We start from the raw sequence: 15,734 nt of genomic DNA, 5'->3' as shown, positions 1-15,734 counted from the left end.
AGCCTGGGTGACAGAGTGAGACCCTGTCTCCAAAAGAAAAAAAAAAAAAGAAAAAAAAAAACTAATAATTCACATTCAAAACAAAATGATACCTGTCTATGGCAGCTCCAGAACACTCCCTAATGTGCCATAGATGTTTAAGAAAGTCATTCCACACACTTCCTTTAAGGCATTCTCAGGTTTCCTAAGGCAAGCTAGCTTCTACCTCCCTTTTCTAAAGATGTGCCTAATGATCTAAAAGGAGGTGGGCCCCTCTATGCTACCTCATACAGGTACTTGGGCAATAACAAGATTGTGGTTTCCAGAATAAATAATGGGCACTGCCACCATCGGAGTCCATAGGATGCTGTATGAGTGCCAAACAGTTCAGGCTGGCATCTCTGTTAGTTTCAAATGATAAACTGCTAGGCTATAACAATGTTTAAAGATTATCTCTTCCAATTCCTTCAATACATTGTCCCAAGTCACCTGGGACACCGTGAATGGCCTTCCTTCCCAAGCTCATCTCCTCCAAACATATCCAGCTCCTCTTTTCCATTTTATCTATTACGATAAACAGAGTGTCGTTACCACAGAGTTCAGCAATTCATTTCCCTCTGTTTTTTCCATGTGTCTATTATTCTATGTTTCCATATAGATGGCAGCATCCCCCTTTGGCCTTCCCCTCCTTCTCTGGCATGTATTCTAACTGCTTGTCGACGGGTGCCAGGAAGTCTCAACCTTATGTAGTCTTTCAGACAGAAGGAGAACCTAGCTGACAGCATTGTCTCCTAATTTTCTCGTAAGACGAAGTACAGCCAGAAAGGAGAAGCATAAGTTTCAGAAGAGGAATCTGACCACGTGGAGGAGACTTTACTGTATTTTCTAAGAAATCTTTGTGATTAACCAAATATGTTGGTTATGACACTTTCAGCTGCCTGAAACAGAAAACTCCCATCACACAGCTTGAAAAATGCAAACAAATGTATTGTCTCACATACTTAAAGTCCAGAGATGGCTTGGGTTTCAGGAAAGATACGGTTCAGTGCTATTCAGTAATGTCATCAGGGACAGAGGTTATTTCTGTCCTTCCAGTCTGCTGTCCTCAGCATGGGTTCATTCAACAAGATGGCGGCCACTGGATATCAGCTGGCCACACACTTCCTGTTCATATCCAGTAGGAAAGAATGAATGGAAGTAACCTCTGCCCAAAGGCCCCTCCTTTAGTCTGATTGGGCCAAATTAAGTAATACATTCATCATTGGCCTAGTAACAGTTGCCAGAAGGATGTCATGTGCTAACTGGTATAGATCAAGGCTTTTCAATAGCAGTAACACTGACATTTTGGACTGGATTATTCCTGTTGTGGGAGCTGTTCTGTGTACTATAGAATGTTTAGCAGCATCCCTAGGCTTTATAGTCCCTCAGCACCACCTGTCATGAGAATTAAAAATGTCTCCTGACATTGCCAAATGTCCCCTGGAAGACAGGAAAAATCACCCCAGGGCTGAGAACCACTGGTATAGACTAATCAGGTTACTTATGGCCTCTGCACCTTAGTTTTCTAAGATAGTCATCCTATCCATGTGTAAAATGGGACTCATAATAGTAGCTCTCTCATATGACCATTATGAGAATTAAATGAGTAAGTTTATGTAAACACACAGAATATAGTAAGCAATACATAAAATGATAACTATTACTTTCGTCCACTACTCAGTGTATGAAACATATGATGTGCTCAAATATTTTCTGAATAACTAATTCAGTGGAAAAGTCACTTGGATCCATGTAACAGTGATGTAGTTCAGAAAAATGGTATTCTACAACGCTACTACTGCTGAACATTTCTGAAGTTGGGATTATATTCTGAATTTATGAGGCATGTCATTTCTTCATTTGAGAATGTCACTGGAATATAAGGCCTTATTACATGTATAAGGGTAAAACCTGGTGCCATTTGGAATTTAAATGGCCACTGTGAAATGAAAAGGGTGAGCTAGTGGGAATCAGGGACCTTAGATGGACTCACTGGTTTATTCATCCAGAACGTAGACCAAGTCTGTTCAGCCTTGCATCCTGGAAGCCAAAACTGAGAGCATTTCCTTAGCTGAAGGTTGTAGAGTTGGAAGTGCAATCTGAAGTCCAATGAATAAAGGTGCTGAGAGGAGTATCTTGATAACATAATTTAAAAGTGTATGCATTTTTCCACTTTATTACTGTTGATAATAATGTTTCAATTTGAAGGGTGCACCATATGGTTTTAAAAATCACTTTCACATGCCTCTCTGGAAGTTTCGTTGGATGAAAGGGAGAGTGAATATTTGCAAGTATATGGCAAACCAAACTCTCGTATCTCTGAATTTACAAATAAATTTTAAAAGGTGGAATTCAGTTGGAGAATTGCCCATAGGGGCTACCCTGACCAAACTCATGAGTGTTATACCATTGAGTTTTTAGAGTTCATTTTTGCTGTAGCAAAGCTTCTCCTATTCTAAACAATATCTCAAACCAGAGATTCTGAAGCATATTTTTAAAAAAGAATTTGATATTTGGGTTTTTTTAAAGGATTAAACTATTCTTAATGGGCAAAATGAGAACTTTATTGGACTTAACCTTATTTTGTAATTTAGTACTTTGAAATAGCATATGGGGAAATACCATAATAATTTCTATGCTTGGGGCTTATGAAGGTCTTGCAGTAGCTCTGCTTACCAGAGCACTGAGGATTCACAGCTTCAGAGTAAAGACAAACAGCTCATTGTTGTTTCTACAGGGTCTTTCAGCCCTTTCCCAAATATTCTTTCCATTCCTGTAGCTTTCTACTTTTGTTTGGGGATTCCCTTTTCTCTGAATGTTTGCCCTAACTTCTCCTTCAAGTTCAGGTCAATTTAACTTCTTCCAAAAAGACTTCCTAGATTCTCCAAGGAGTGATAGATTTTATTCCTCTACATGTATTATTTCATAATACCTATTACATTTATAACTGACCCTTCCCATGCCACCCCTCAGTACAAATTGTGATGGATTTGGATGAATTCCAAATTGGGTGAATAAACCAGTGAGTCCATCTAAGGCCCCTGATTCCCACTAGCTCACCCTTCTCATTTCATAGTGGCCATTTAAATTCCAAATGGCACCAGGTTTTACCCGTATACATATAATACATACACATGCATATGCTAAATTGTAGCTTTTAGAAAATAGATACTATTTCTTACTCACTGTTGCCCTCACCATAACATGTGCTCAGAATGCAGAAAAAGTTCAATGCATTTCTGAATTTTAGTAAAACCATCTTTTTTTTTTTTTTGGCAGACACAGCCATTTAGTATCTTTTAAATTATCATGTAGCCCTGCTCCATTCTACAGAGTAAGGGCTCCCATGACAGGTTTGTTTATTCATTCACAAATAAATTCAAAGCCAGGCATGTTGTTTCATACCTGTAGTCCCAGCCCTTTGGGAGGCTGAGGCAGGAGGATCACTTGAGGCCAGGAGTTCAAGATCAACCTGGGCAACATAGCAAGACCTAGTCTACAAAAACTTAAAAAAAAAAAAATTCAGAAATCCTCCCTCTAAAGTAGGTACTATCCTGAATAGTGTGTCCTCTGTAACTATCAAGACAGCTGCAACCACCTGCAGAGTGTGCCTACAATGTGCCAGGCTCTGTGTGAGTGACTCACTGTCAGCCTGAGCCTCTGGCCAAGGCTCAGCTTTCCAGAACTTCTTTCGTTTCAGGGAAATGTAACTCCCAGCATCTGGAGAAGCTAATTACTCCTTGTTCATGTTTGCTCTTGCACCAAGACTTTTTTCTTTTATTTTTTATTTTTAGGAACAGTCTGTTCATGTTTCCTTGGCTCAGATCTCTATGTTCCCATACCATTATGATGTAACTTAGAATTTATTTTACAGAACTGAACTCAATTCAATTTTGAAATTGTATAAGAGATCTACTCCACCCCTTTTCTTTCCATTAAAAAGCAAGAGGGATGTGTAGAAGCAATTTATTAAGGGTCCCTGCGGCTAGTCCCAGACTGCTATTTCACTGTTTCCTTATAGTTCACTGAGAAGGGAAGGGAGAACAGGAAAGGGGAGACCAGTTCCTTCCTTCCTGAATGATTGTTTGGCCAATCCACAGGAACGCCACACCTCAGCCATCCTACTCCCATCAGGGAAGCAGTACTCAGAGAGTCATCCCAGAGCCAGGGCTGGCTGTGTCAGGCTACGATGACAGTTCAGATTGGGAGGTGAAATTTGGCCAACAACAGGGAAGGTGTGATAGGACGTGATAATTATTAGAACATGACATTTTGAGAATAGGATCCAAGTAAGTTTAATATATCTTCAGCACCAACACAATGACTTGGCTTAGTAATAGCTCCAGAATGATTAAGTGAATGAATGCCATGTTCTTGCTTTCTGCAAACACTCTTTAAAAAGCATCTCCTTCATGTCTCTCTTCTGTATATCAGGAATCAGGAATTTGATGAGGCATGCAGCTCATCAGTCTGGAAGCATTCTGCTAATTACAAAAGCCCAGGATGCTTGGGTGGAAAAAGCACAGGTTAGAGAGGGGAGAGTAGAAAAGGGTTTTTCCAGAGCCTTTTCTTCTTTTTTTTTTTTTTTTTTTTTTTTTTTGACGGAGTCTCACTCTGTGGCCAGGCTGGAGTGCAGTAGGGCAATCTTGGCTCACTGCAACCTCTGCCTCCCGGGTTCAAGAAATTCTCCTGCCTCAGCCTCCCGAGTATCTGGGATTACAGGCACACACCATGCCCAGCTAATTTTTGTATTTTTAGTAGAGATGGAGTTTCACCATGTTGGCCAGGATGGTCTCGATCTCTTGACCTCATGATCCGCCAGCCTTGGCCTCCCAAAGTGCTGGGATTACAGGCATGAGCCACTGTGCCTGGCCTTATCCTTTTTTTTCTTTTTGAGACAACTTCTCACTGTCACCTAGGCTGGAGTGCAGTGGTGTGATCAAGGCTCACTGCAGACTGGACCTTCCAGACTCAAGTGATCCTCTCGCCTCAGCCTCCCTAGTAGCTGGGATTACAGGCATGCACTATCATGCTGGGCTAATTTTTTAATTTTTAGTAGAGACAGGGCCTCACCATGTTGCCCAGGCTGGTCTCAAACTCCTGGGCTCAAGCAATCCTCCCACCTTGGCTTCCCAAAGTGCTGGGATTACAGATGTGAGTCACCACACCCAGCCCTCCAGAGCCTTTTCAAATAGGCTAGAGCCCACTTCCCTGTATGCTTAGTTTCAGGTTTCTATGTCATCCTCCCAACATGTTGAAATCTGTGAGAACAAGGATCAACAGTATACGACAATGGTTTAATGGGCTCTGCAGTTGTAAAACCCTGGATTCTAGTCCTGGTTCTCCACTGACAAAGAGGAAGTCACTTAACCACTTTGACTTTTAATCCATTATCCATAAAATGAAGGTGGTAATAGTATCTGTCTCATGAGGTTGCTAGGAAGATTAATTTATATACAATGCACATAAAGTACTTGGCGCGGCCCCTGGGACAGAATAAGGTCTGAATAAATGAGAGCTGTTGTAATTAATTCAAGGCATAGCATGTGGCATTTCATGGACATTTTTCAATTGCTTGAGTAAAACAGACCCAGCTTGGAGAAAGCAGAACAAATCAGAATGAGACAGTCCATCAGGATTCCTTCCAAATTTGTGATCACATTGCAGCTCATCCCTTTGTTTTGGCTCAGTCATTTCTCCAATTGTGAGCAACTTAGGGCTCTTCACAATAGGGAGAATGGGCATATTCACAGGGGCAAATTACAGTTGGAGGAAGCCTCCTGGAGGAATGGTTTTCAGGGGACTTAGGTCCTGGCTAAGTACCTTACAGCACTTGAAGATTGTTGAGGAGCCATTCTCCACTCCCCCTAGTTTTATGAAGGTATACTTGACGAAACTATATATACTTGCAGTGTACATTATGATGTTTTGATATAAGTATACATACTGAAATTAAATAATTAACATAGCAATCATCTCACACTTTTATCAATTTTTGTGGTGAGAACACTTGAAATCTACTGTTAGCAATTTTCAAGTAGTCAATACGTTATTATTAATTATAGTTATCATACTGTAAAAGAGATCTCCAGATGTTATTCATCTTGTCTAACTGAAACTTTGTACCATTTGGCCAAGAGTTCCCCATTCCTGCCCCCAACCTCCCAGCCCCTGGTAACCACCATTCTATTCTCTTCTTCTATGAGTTCAAAAAAAAAGTTTTTTTTTTGAGATGCAGTCTCGGTGTGATCCCAGCTCACTGCAACCTCTGCTTCCCAGATTCAAGCGATTCCCCTGCCTCAGCCTCCTGAGTAGCTGGGATTACAGGCATGCACCACCACGTCTAGCTAATTTTTTGTATTTTTAGTAGAGATGGGGGTTTCACCATGTTGGCCAGGCTGGTCTCGACCTCCTGACCTCAAGTGATCCACCTGCCTTGGCCTCCCAAAGTGCTGGGATTACAGGCATGAGCCACCATGTCCCGCCTGTGAGTTCAAATTTTTTAGAGTCCACATATGAGTGAAATTATGTGATATTAGTCTTTCTGTGCCTGTTACTTCACTTAGCATAACATCCCCCAGGTTCATACATGTTGTTGCAAATGACAGGATTTCATTTTTCAAGGCTGAATAGTATTCCATTGTGTATATATACTACATGTTCTTTATCCATTCATCTGTTGATGGGCACTTAAGTTGCTTACGCACCTTAGCTATTGTAGATAATGCTGCAAGAAACATGGGAGTGCAGATATCTCTTTGAGATCCAAATTCCATAGAGTTTTTTTTTTAACCTCAATTGAGAGCAAAGTAAGAGGAAATGGAGCCTAATGGCCCCTGAAGAACTTCTTGCTAGACAGGAAGAAATTCCTGGAAGTTATTTAGCCTCATCAGAGGGGGCAGTTAATATCCTTCTCAGAACAGAAAAATATTGAACTTTATTGAGGTATAATTAATATACAACAAAATGCACTCCTTTGTTGGATGGAGTTCAATTAGTTTTGACAAATGAATACACTCATGTAACTACTACTGCAATCAAGATTTAGCACATTTTCATCACCCCAAGAATTTCTTCTTGCCTGTCTACAGTCCACTTGGGTCCCGAGTGATTCTGTTATTACATGTTAATTTTGCTTATTCTAGAATTTTATATGATGGAATCACACAATATGTACTCTCTCTTCTGTGTTTGGTGGTGTTTTGCTCACTCACGTTGTTGCATATACCCATTGTTTGTTCATTTTTATTAGAGTATAATATAATATTGTATCTTATAGCTTTTTAAAATCTGTTCACCTGTAGATGGACATTTTAGTTGTTTTTCAGGTTGTGGACATGATAAAGTTGCATGTGTGTGCAAGTCTTTGTGTGGATATATGTGTTCCTTTCTCTTGGGTAAATACCTAGCAGTGAAATTGCTGGGTGGTTAGGTAAGAAACTTTTAAGAAATTGGCAAATAGCTTTTAAAAATAGCTGTATCATTTTATGTTCCCACCAGCAGTGTGAGTTCCAGGTATTCTACATCTGTATTAATCAAAGTTCTCCAAAGAAACAGAACCAATGGGAGATTCTATGTATGTATATAATTTATTATGGGAATTGGCTCACACAATTACAGAGGGCAAGAAGTTGTCTGCAAGCTGGAGAGCCAAGAAAGCCAGTAGTGAGTCAGGAGTGCTCTTGTCCAAAGATAGGTGAAGATGGGTGTCCCAGTTTAAACAGAGAGTGTGAATTTGCCCTTATTTATTTCTTTTGCTCTATTTGAGTCCTCAATGGATGAAACAATGCCTGCCCACATTGAAGGGTGATTTTCTTTACTTTCTACCAATTCAAGTGTTAATCTCTTCTGGAAATATCCTCACAGACATACCAGAAAAAGTTATACCAGCTATCTTGGCATCCCTTAGCCCAGTCAAGTTAACCCATAAAATTAACCATCACAACATTCTCACCAACAGTTGATATTTGCAGTAGGCAAAATAATAGCTCCCAAAGGATGTCCATGTTGTAATCCCCAAAACCTGTAAATATGTCACCTTACATGGCAAAAGGGACTTTGTAGATGTGATTGAGAATCTTTTTTTCTTTTTTAGTATTTTTTTGAGAGAGAACTCTTCTGTGTTGTCCAGGCTGAAGTCCAGTGGTGCAATCATGGCTCACTGCAGCCTCAACCTCCGGGCTCAAGCGATCCTCCCACTGGGACTACAGGTATGCTGTCATGCCCAGCTATTTATTTTATTTTTTGTAGAGAGAGGGTCTTGCTGTGTTACCCAGGCTACTCTTGAACTCCTGAGCTCAAGCGATCCTCCCACCTTGGCCTCCCAAAGTGTTGGGACTATAGGTGTGAGCCATCATGCCCGGCCTGGTTAAGGATCTTGAGATGAAGAGATTAACCAGGTGAGCCAATATAATCATAAAGGTCCTTAAAAGATGGAAGGTGGAGGCAGAAGTGTTAGAGGAGATGTGAGGATGAAAACAGGTCAGTGTGATGTGGTCATCTGCTAAGGAATGAGGGCAGCCACTAAAAAAATAGAAAAGTCAAAGAATAGGTTTTCTCTTAAAGCTTCCAGAAGGAATGCAGCTCGGCAGACAGCTTGATTTTAGCCCCGTAAGCCCCATTTCAGATGTCTCACCTCAAGAACCGTAAGACATTAAGTTTGTGTTGTTGTAAGTATGTGGTAATTTATTATAGCAGCAATAGGAAACTAATACATTTTGTTGGTCTTTTTAATTTTAGTAATTCAATGAATATGTATTGTATCTCAGAATGGTTTTACTGTGTGTGTCTATCTAACGATGTCAAGCATCTTTTAGGAGCCCTTCATATATTTCCCGTAAAATGTCTGCTCAAGTCTTTTGTCCATTTTAATTGGATTGTCTTATGATTTAGTTGCAAGAGTTCTGCATATGTCTTGGATACAAATCCTTTGTTAATATATGAATTGGTACTATTTTTTCCCAGTATTTGGCTTACTTTTTTATTTTCTTAATGATGTCTTTCAAAGGGAAGAAATTTTTAATTTTGATGAAATCCAATGTATCAATTTTTAACTTTTTATGCTTTATGCTTTTTGAGTCTAATAAATTTTTGACTATCCTCAAATGGCAGGAATTTGGATGTAGGTTCTTTTCTAAAAGTTCTACAATTTCAACTTTAAAATTTACTTCCTTGAACTTTTTAACGTGAGTTGAGATGCTTTGTATGAAGCCAGAGGCTTTGTTTCAGAGAATCTTTTCAGGCAGACTTATAACTCCATTAACTCCGTCTCTGGGTGATAGACACTAAAGCAATCACTTCAGCACTTTGGGAGGCCGAGGCAGGCAGATCACCTGAGGTCAGGAGTTTGAGACCAGTCTGGCCAACATGGTGAAACTCCGTCTCTACCAAAAATAGAAAAATTAGCTGGGCGCGGTAGTGTGCGTCTGTAATCCAAGCTACTTGGGAGGCTGAAGCAGGAGAATCGCTTGAGCCCAGGAGGTGGAGGTTGCAGTGAGCCGAGATTGCACCACTGCACTCCAGCCTGAGTGACAGAGCAAGATTCCGTGTCAAAAAAAAAGAGAAAAATATGAAAATATGCTTTTTTGACCGTTACTCTTTCTGACTACTGAAACATAAACTAGCATTTACTGCATTGTGATGCTCTGCCAGACAAACTTTCCTCAACTATAAAACTCGGTTCATTTCATATATGAGAAAGCTGAGATTCATGGAGTTTAATTACCTGCTATAGATTATACAAGTACAATCAGTCCAGAATTTAAGTTCCTGTCTCATGGATATACTTTGAACTTTCTCATCTGATGGTATGACTTCTTACTCTTGAAATATATTACCCTTTTTTTCTGTGAAAATTGTTATTTCTCTAAAGTCAAAATGCATTAACCATATTAAATATGGGCTCTTTCTTCTCAAGCGCCTGTCAGATTATGAAGGGAACAATCCAATGCTCCTCTTTTCTTTCCTTAGGGGCAGAGGTTTTTGGCACCGTTTGTATCTCCAGTGTCCTGATCCACTTCTGTGAAGAGCAAAGGCAATTGATGGATCAATGCTTGGAGCAAAATGCAGAGAATCACTTCTTTGGAAGTGATTAGCATCTGACATTCTAAAAATGGATGAGCAGAGGGATTAGCCTTTATGCAATTGGGACCCTGAAAAGCAAGTATTAGGTTGGTGCAAAAGTAATTGTAGTTTTACCATTAATTTCAATGGCAAAACTGCAAATGCTTTTGCACCAACCTATATATACATGAGCATACATAGACATTGAGGAATGTATATCACTACACAAAGCCACCAGCAGCCATGTTTGTTGGAGGAAGGATTGCCGAGGATCTTTTCTGTGTCCTCTTGGGAGACACAGGAGTGGTAGAAACAGGCCCCTACATGGTGAACACACTTAACAGGTGGCATTCTGACCCTCTCACTGCCCTACTGTGGCTTTCAGGCTAATTTATTAATTCTCAGTGCCTCAATTTTCTATTTTAGTGATAGAAACAGTATTGTTTATGTGCTAAACTGACTCCCTATTTACTAGCCCCATGATTTTGAACAATTTGCTTTATTTCTCTGTGTCTCATTTTCTCATCTGTAAAATGTAGCTGCCATGACACTGATCCAACATGGTTATGATAAGAATTTAATGAACTAAGATGGGTAAAGCTCATGAATGCTGCCTGGTATATAGCAAGGGCTCAATAAATATCTTCAGTTATAGGACAATTGTACGTACATACATACATACATATATACACATATATAGATATGTGTGTGTGTGTACCTATATATTTTTCTCAAATGTGACAGAACTGCTTGGTTGTCCTTTTCCATGTAACAAACATAGTAATATAAATAAAGTAATAGTTGGGAAAAAACAATCTTACAATAGTCCCATGAAGTACTGAGCCACAGAGAAGTTAAATATAATGCCCATGTTTATAGAATTCGGAATGATTACACAGATTACACAATACTTCTTTATTTTCCTGTCCAGATCCGATAGCTTTAGGTGAAGTGGGGAGAATGAGTCATAACTGGCAGGTATCGGAGGGGGGCTAATATCTCTGGCTGCTTTGCCCTCAACACATGATTTATTCCACCCAGCAGTGGCTGAGCTGAGCCTAGAAAACAAGTTTGCCTGGTTATATCCATGCTCACTCTGCTGCTCAGCCTTCTTAGTGCCACATACGGTCAGGAACCCTCCCTCAACGGTGAGATGTTTGTGGGTTTGCTGGTTGACACTGGAAAGGAGAGTGTGGTGACAAAATGAGCTAAGGTGAGAGCAGGGTGTTTCAAAAGCAAATACTGCCTTCTTTACACGCTTGCCAACTCTCAGAGGAAAGACTGTGATTCTGTCTTTGTGGACCGTGGAAGTTCCCTGCACCTTTGTCTATTACAGGACTGTCTTGTCTTACTTATCTGAATGCCCCTAGTGCCCAGTCCAGAGCCTGGTGAATGGTCAGTGTTCCATAACTGTTGAATGGCACTGGATACCAACCATCTTAGCCCTGGAAAGAGCTTGAGTGATCTAAGTTGGAGGGAAGCTCAGAAATAATAACACCTGAACTCCTGCTGGATACAGGAATCTCCTTGCATTATAAATCAAAGAGTGTAGTGGTTTAGAGCATAGGATCTGGAAACAGACTTTCCTGGGTTTAAGTCAGCTCCATCATCCCAAATCCTGTAAATATGGGCAGTTTATTTAACTTCTCTGTGCCTCAATACTTTATAGGGATATTGTAAGATTTTTTCCCAACTATTACTTTATTTATATTACTATGCTTGTTACAAAGAAAAAGACAACAAAGCAGTTCTGCCCCATTTCACAAAAAGTTTCCAATCAACACCAATTACATGGTGATAAATAACTGGAATGGTGACACCTTTGGGTCAAGACTGGCATGAAAAATGCTATGGTTCATCTCCAACAAGAATATGGCACACTGGCCAGCACAGGTAATGCCAAAACTGAGTCCTTAGTGCTCGGTGCAGATTTGGATCTCTTCTCTGAAGGTAGCAAATCAGGTAAAATAATTGGGTTTTTAAAAAATAAGTTTAAAATGAAGCTCAAGTTAAAAACCCATGCTCTTGACATATTTCCTTTCAAATTTTATATAAAACACACTTTTCTACTCTAATAGCCCAGATTTTTTCTTTACACAGCCCATCACATAGTTGCAGACAGACTCTTCTGCCTTAAGATGTAAACATAGGGAAAAATTGATGACATCTGCATAATATTCTTTCCACACTCTGCTATTACATGGAAAATACAAAATTTTTTTTTAAAAAAAGAAAGAAAGGTTCCATCTTAGATTCTCACAACCTCTTGTTCCGCAGTTTATGAACCTGACTCTGATACTAAGTTGGCAGTGTGTGTAAGCAGATTTTTGTTTTCAGTGAAGGAAACCTGGAGAAAGATGGATTGAGCTCATTTTCTTCCAAGAGTTATTGAATGGTACATGCTCCTCAAAGCCCTCATTCTCTCCAACTAGAGCACATTTCGGAATCACACAGCCTTCCTTATAATGCTGGCTGTCTTCAGTGGCAAACTCACAGATCCATCCCAGTTGGCTGTTGCGGTTTTTGTAGCTCACACCTTGAACCATGTGGCAGCCAGTGAGCATGATCCGATCTTGAACTTCACCATACTGTAGGTTAACTACTTTGTGACAAAGAAACGCCCTGCTAGTGGTGCCTGTGCACCTAGTAGAGATAAGCTGAGTTCTGAGCCATTGGTCAGGATTATATCACAGTTTGCACGAGAAAACAAATGGGTACTGCCAATATAATCAAGGAAAATTCTGCCCATTTTTGGAGCTGAAATTTTAAAAACCTGCATAGGTGAGTAGAATAAAGGGGTTGCAAGAACACACCAACCCTCCCTACAGCAAGCGAAAGGTAGGACGCAACCCACAGTGGGCATAACTGGGCTGGCCTGGGCTTCCCCTGATGCTGGGTTGTGATACTGTAAGATTTTAATAAGATAATATATTTAGCTTATTTAAAACAATGCCTGGTACATAGGAAGTGCTCAATAAATGCTGACCTCCTCCTCTTCCTCTTTCTTCTTCCTCCTCTTTCTTTTTCTTCCTTTTCTTTTCTCCTCCTCATCACTCCCTTCCTCTTCTTCTTCATCTGGCTTCTCCTTGGAAATCCTCAATGACAGAGATACACTGAGGCAAACCTACCTTCTCTTTATTTCCATTCATTGATGTCCAACCTGTCTTCCCATGAAGGCTTTCAGACAGCCAAAGATAGCTATTAGTATGTCCAGAACCTTCTGTAAAGTCACACATCTACACTTCTCTCTAATCATGTTTTCTCATTCCATGTGATATCCAGATTTTTTTCCATTTGTTTAAAGCCTTTTCATTGCCTATGGGTGATGCCTTAGTTGCACACGATCCTAATGCAGTTAGTTCAGGAAGAAGGAAGTGTGGGCTTTTTTCTTCTCCAACATAGGCATGATTCCAACTCAAACATAGTTTCTTGGATCTCTTTGAAGAGGTAGAGGTTATGAACACGGTATCTACCTAGCTGTTATCACTCATTATACCCACCCTAGACACACATGCACATTCACCCTGCATCTCTGCTCTTTTACTAGGGTTGAGGTGTGAGCTTCTGTGTGACATAACTCCTCCTTCCCCCATGATGGCTGCTGTGACACTCTGAGAGGGGACCAAATGGGTGCTGGCCATTCTGCGTTTCTTTTAGTGCCACAAAAAACTTCTTCAATACTTGAAGCAGAGTAACAGCTGTGAACCAGCAGAGTGATCCAGAAATCCCCCAAGTCCTACATAGCAGCCAGGGATCCCAGGGAGACCTGGCTTGACTTAGCAGGAGTGCTCCGTGGCAGAGAGTGAGTGATGCCCATTCTGAACCTGCAGTTTTAAGTCTCTGTTCCCCTGGTGCTTGGGTACTTGATGTTTACAGCTTCTCTCCTGAGCTGCGCCATTCCTCCCGTCTTGCCTCCCTGTTGTGCTCCACCCGTTGCTGATTCCTGCTTGTCTTGCCAACCTCAGCTCTCCCCAAACCTTAAAACACCTATGCTCAACAGTCTGCTTTTCTTTGTATATTTAAGGCTCTAGTACCTGATTCCCCTTCAGGCATTAAGCTCCTTCAATAATAACTAACAATTCTGGAGCAAGAATTGTCAGTGAAAAAAAATTAACATTTACTGAGCATTTACTATTTGCTAGACTAAGTGATTTACATGCAACATGTCATCTAAACCTCACAAAGACCCTCTCATATAAGGTAGCTCATGTTATTGGCTATTTGTTATATGTTAATATATGTTACATGTGCTTATATATGTGTGTGTGTGTGTGTGTGGGTGTGTGTATATATATATATATATATGTTATATGTTATATGTTATTGGTTACAAGAAAAGAAAATGGGGGCCAGGCATGGTGGCTCACGCCTGTAATCTGAGCACTTTGAGAGGCCAACGTGGATGGATTGCTTGAGCCCAGGAGTTGAAGACCAGCCTGGCCAACATGATGAAACCCCCATCTCTACAAAAAATACAAAACCTAGCTGGGGGTGGTGGCATGCACCTGTAGTCCCAGCTACTCAGGAGGGCTGATGTGGGAGGATAATTTGAGCCCAGGAGATGGAGGTTGCAGTGAGCTGAGATCACATCACTGCACTCCAAATCCTGTCTCAAAAAAAAAAAAAAAAGAAAGAAAAGAAAAGAAAATGGGGCTTGAGAGGTTAGATATCTTGTACGAGGTCAACCATCTGGTAGTGGTAGAACTGAGGTGGGTACCCAGTATCTCTGAGTCCAAAGTGTAATGCTTCTCCAAACAGGAATCCTCCAGTAATTAACAATAATTCCCTCCCATGGGGCATCTTGGGATTCCAACAGGAAAGAAGAACCACTGTCAGTTATGAAACAAGGGATTTATTATAAAATTTAGACCTTACATAATTATGGAAGAAGCAGAGAAAGTGAAGGTGCCACTGGAGAGTTGAAAGATCAGAGCAAAAGTAAGTAACAGTCATGCATGTCCTACTGCAGAAGTGAAACTGCAAAGGCAAGCTCATGGGAAGCCCATGAGAAACTGCCTCCACTGCCAATATATGGCAATAGGCCTGGACTCTCAGACCACTGTTGATCAGTGGGGTCAGGTAGGAAGATAGGTAGAATGTAGAGCAGATGACAGCAAGGACAAACTGGAACCTGCCAGCACCTCTGCACCTGTCATCATGTCTAATCACAATGACTTTCAGAGGTAATCATGCTGCTTCACTTCAATCTTTCAAATCTCATGCACATTTCTTTTTTGACAACTCCAATCAAGAACCATATCGGTGGGGGGAACTCTGGGAAATATACTTCCAGGTTAATCAAGTTGACATATGCAAACCATCCTGCCTTAGTCTGTGTTGCGCTTTCATAGAAGAATACCTGAGACTGAGTAATGTATAAAGATTAGAAATGTATTGGCTTATGGTCCTGGAAGCTGGGAAGTCCAAGATGGAAAGGCTGGCATTTGGCAAGGGTCTTCTTGCTAAGTCATCTCATAGTGGAAGGGCACAGGGGGCTGGGGACCAGGGACCAAACTCACCCTTTTAGAATGAACTCAATCCTGTGGGTTTGTATTAATCAATTCATGAGGGTGGAGCCCTCATGGCCTAATCACCTCTCACTAGACCTCACCTCTCAACACAGTTGCAATGGAGATTAAGTTACCAGCACATGG

At 40.7% G+C, this 15,734-nt stretch overlaps 1 long non-coding RNA gene and 1 pseudogene across 1 annotated transcript in view; both read right to left on the bottom strand.

Moving 5' to 3' along the window:
- LOC134808530 (uncharacterized) overlaps positions 1-15,734 on the bottom strand; it is a 79,615-nt gene that overhangs the window by 4,854 nt on the left and 59,027 nt on the right. The gene's annotated exons all lie outside the window — the stretch shown is intronic.
- LOC107973776 (protein yippee-like 5) lies at positions 12,414-12,829 on the bottom strand (annotated as a pseudogene).

This window comes from Pan troglodytes, chromosome 1 (genome assembly GCF_028858775.2).
Source record: "Pan troglodytes isolate AG18354 chromosome 1, NHGRI_mPanTro3-v2.0_pri, whole genome shotgun sequence".
Classification (NCBI taxonomy): Eukaryota; Metazoa; Chordata; class Mammalia; order Primates; family Hominidae; genus Pan; species Pan troglodytes.
The sequence above is the reverse complement of the archived record's forward strand: the minus strand, read 5'-3'. Positions and strand labels throughout refer to the sequence as shown.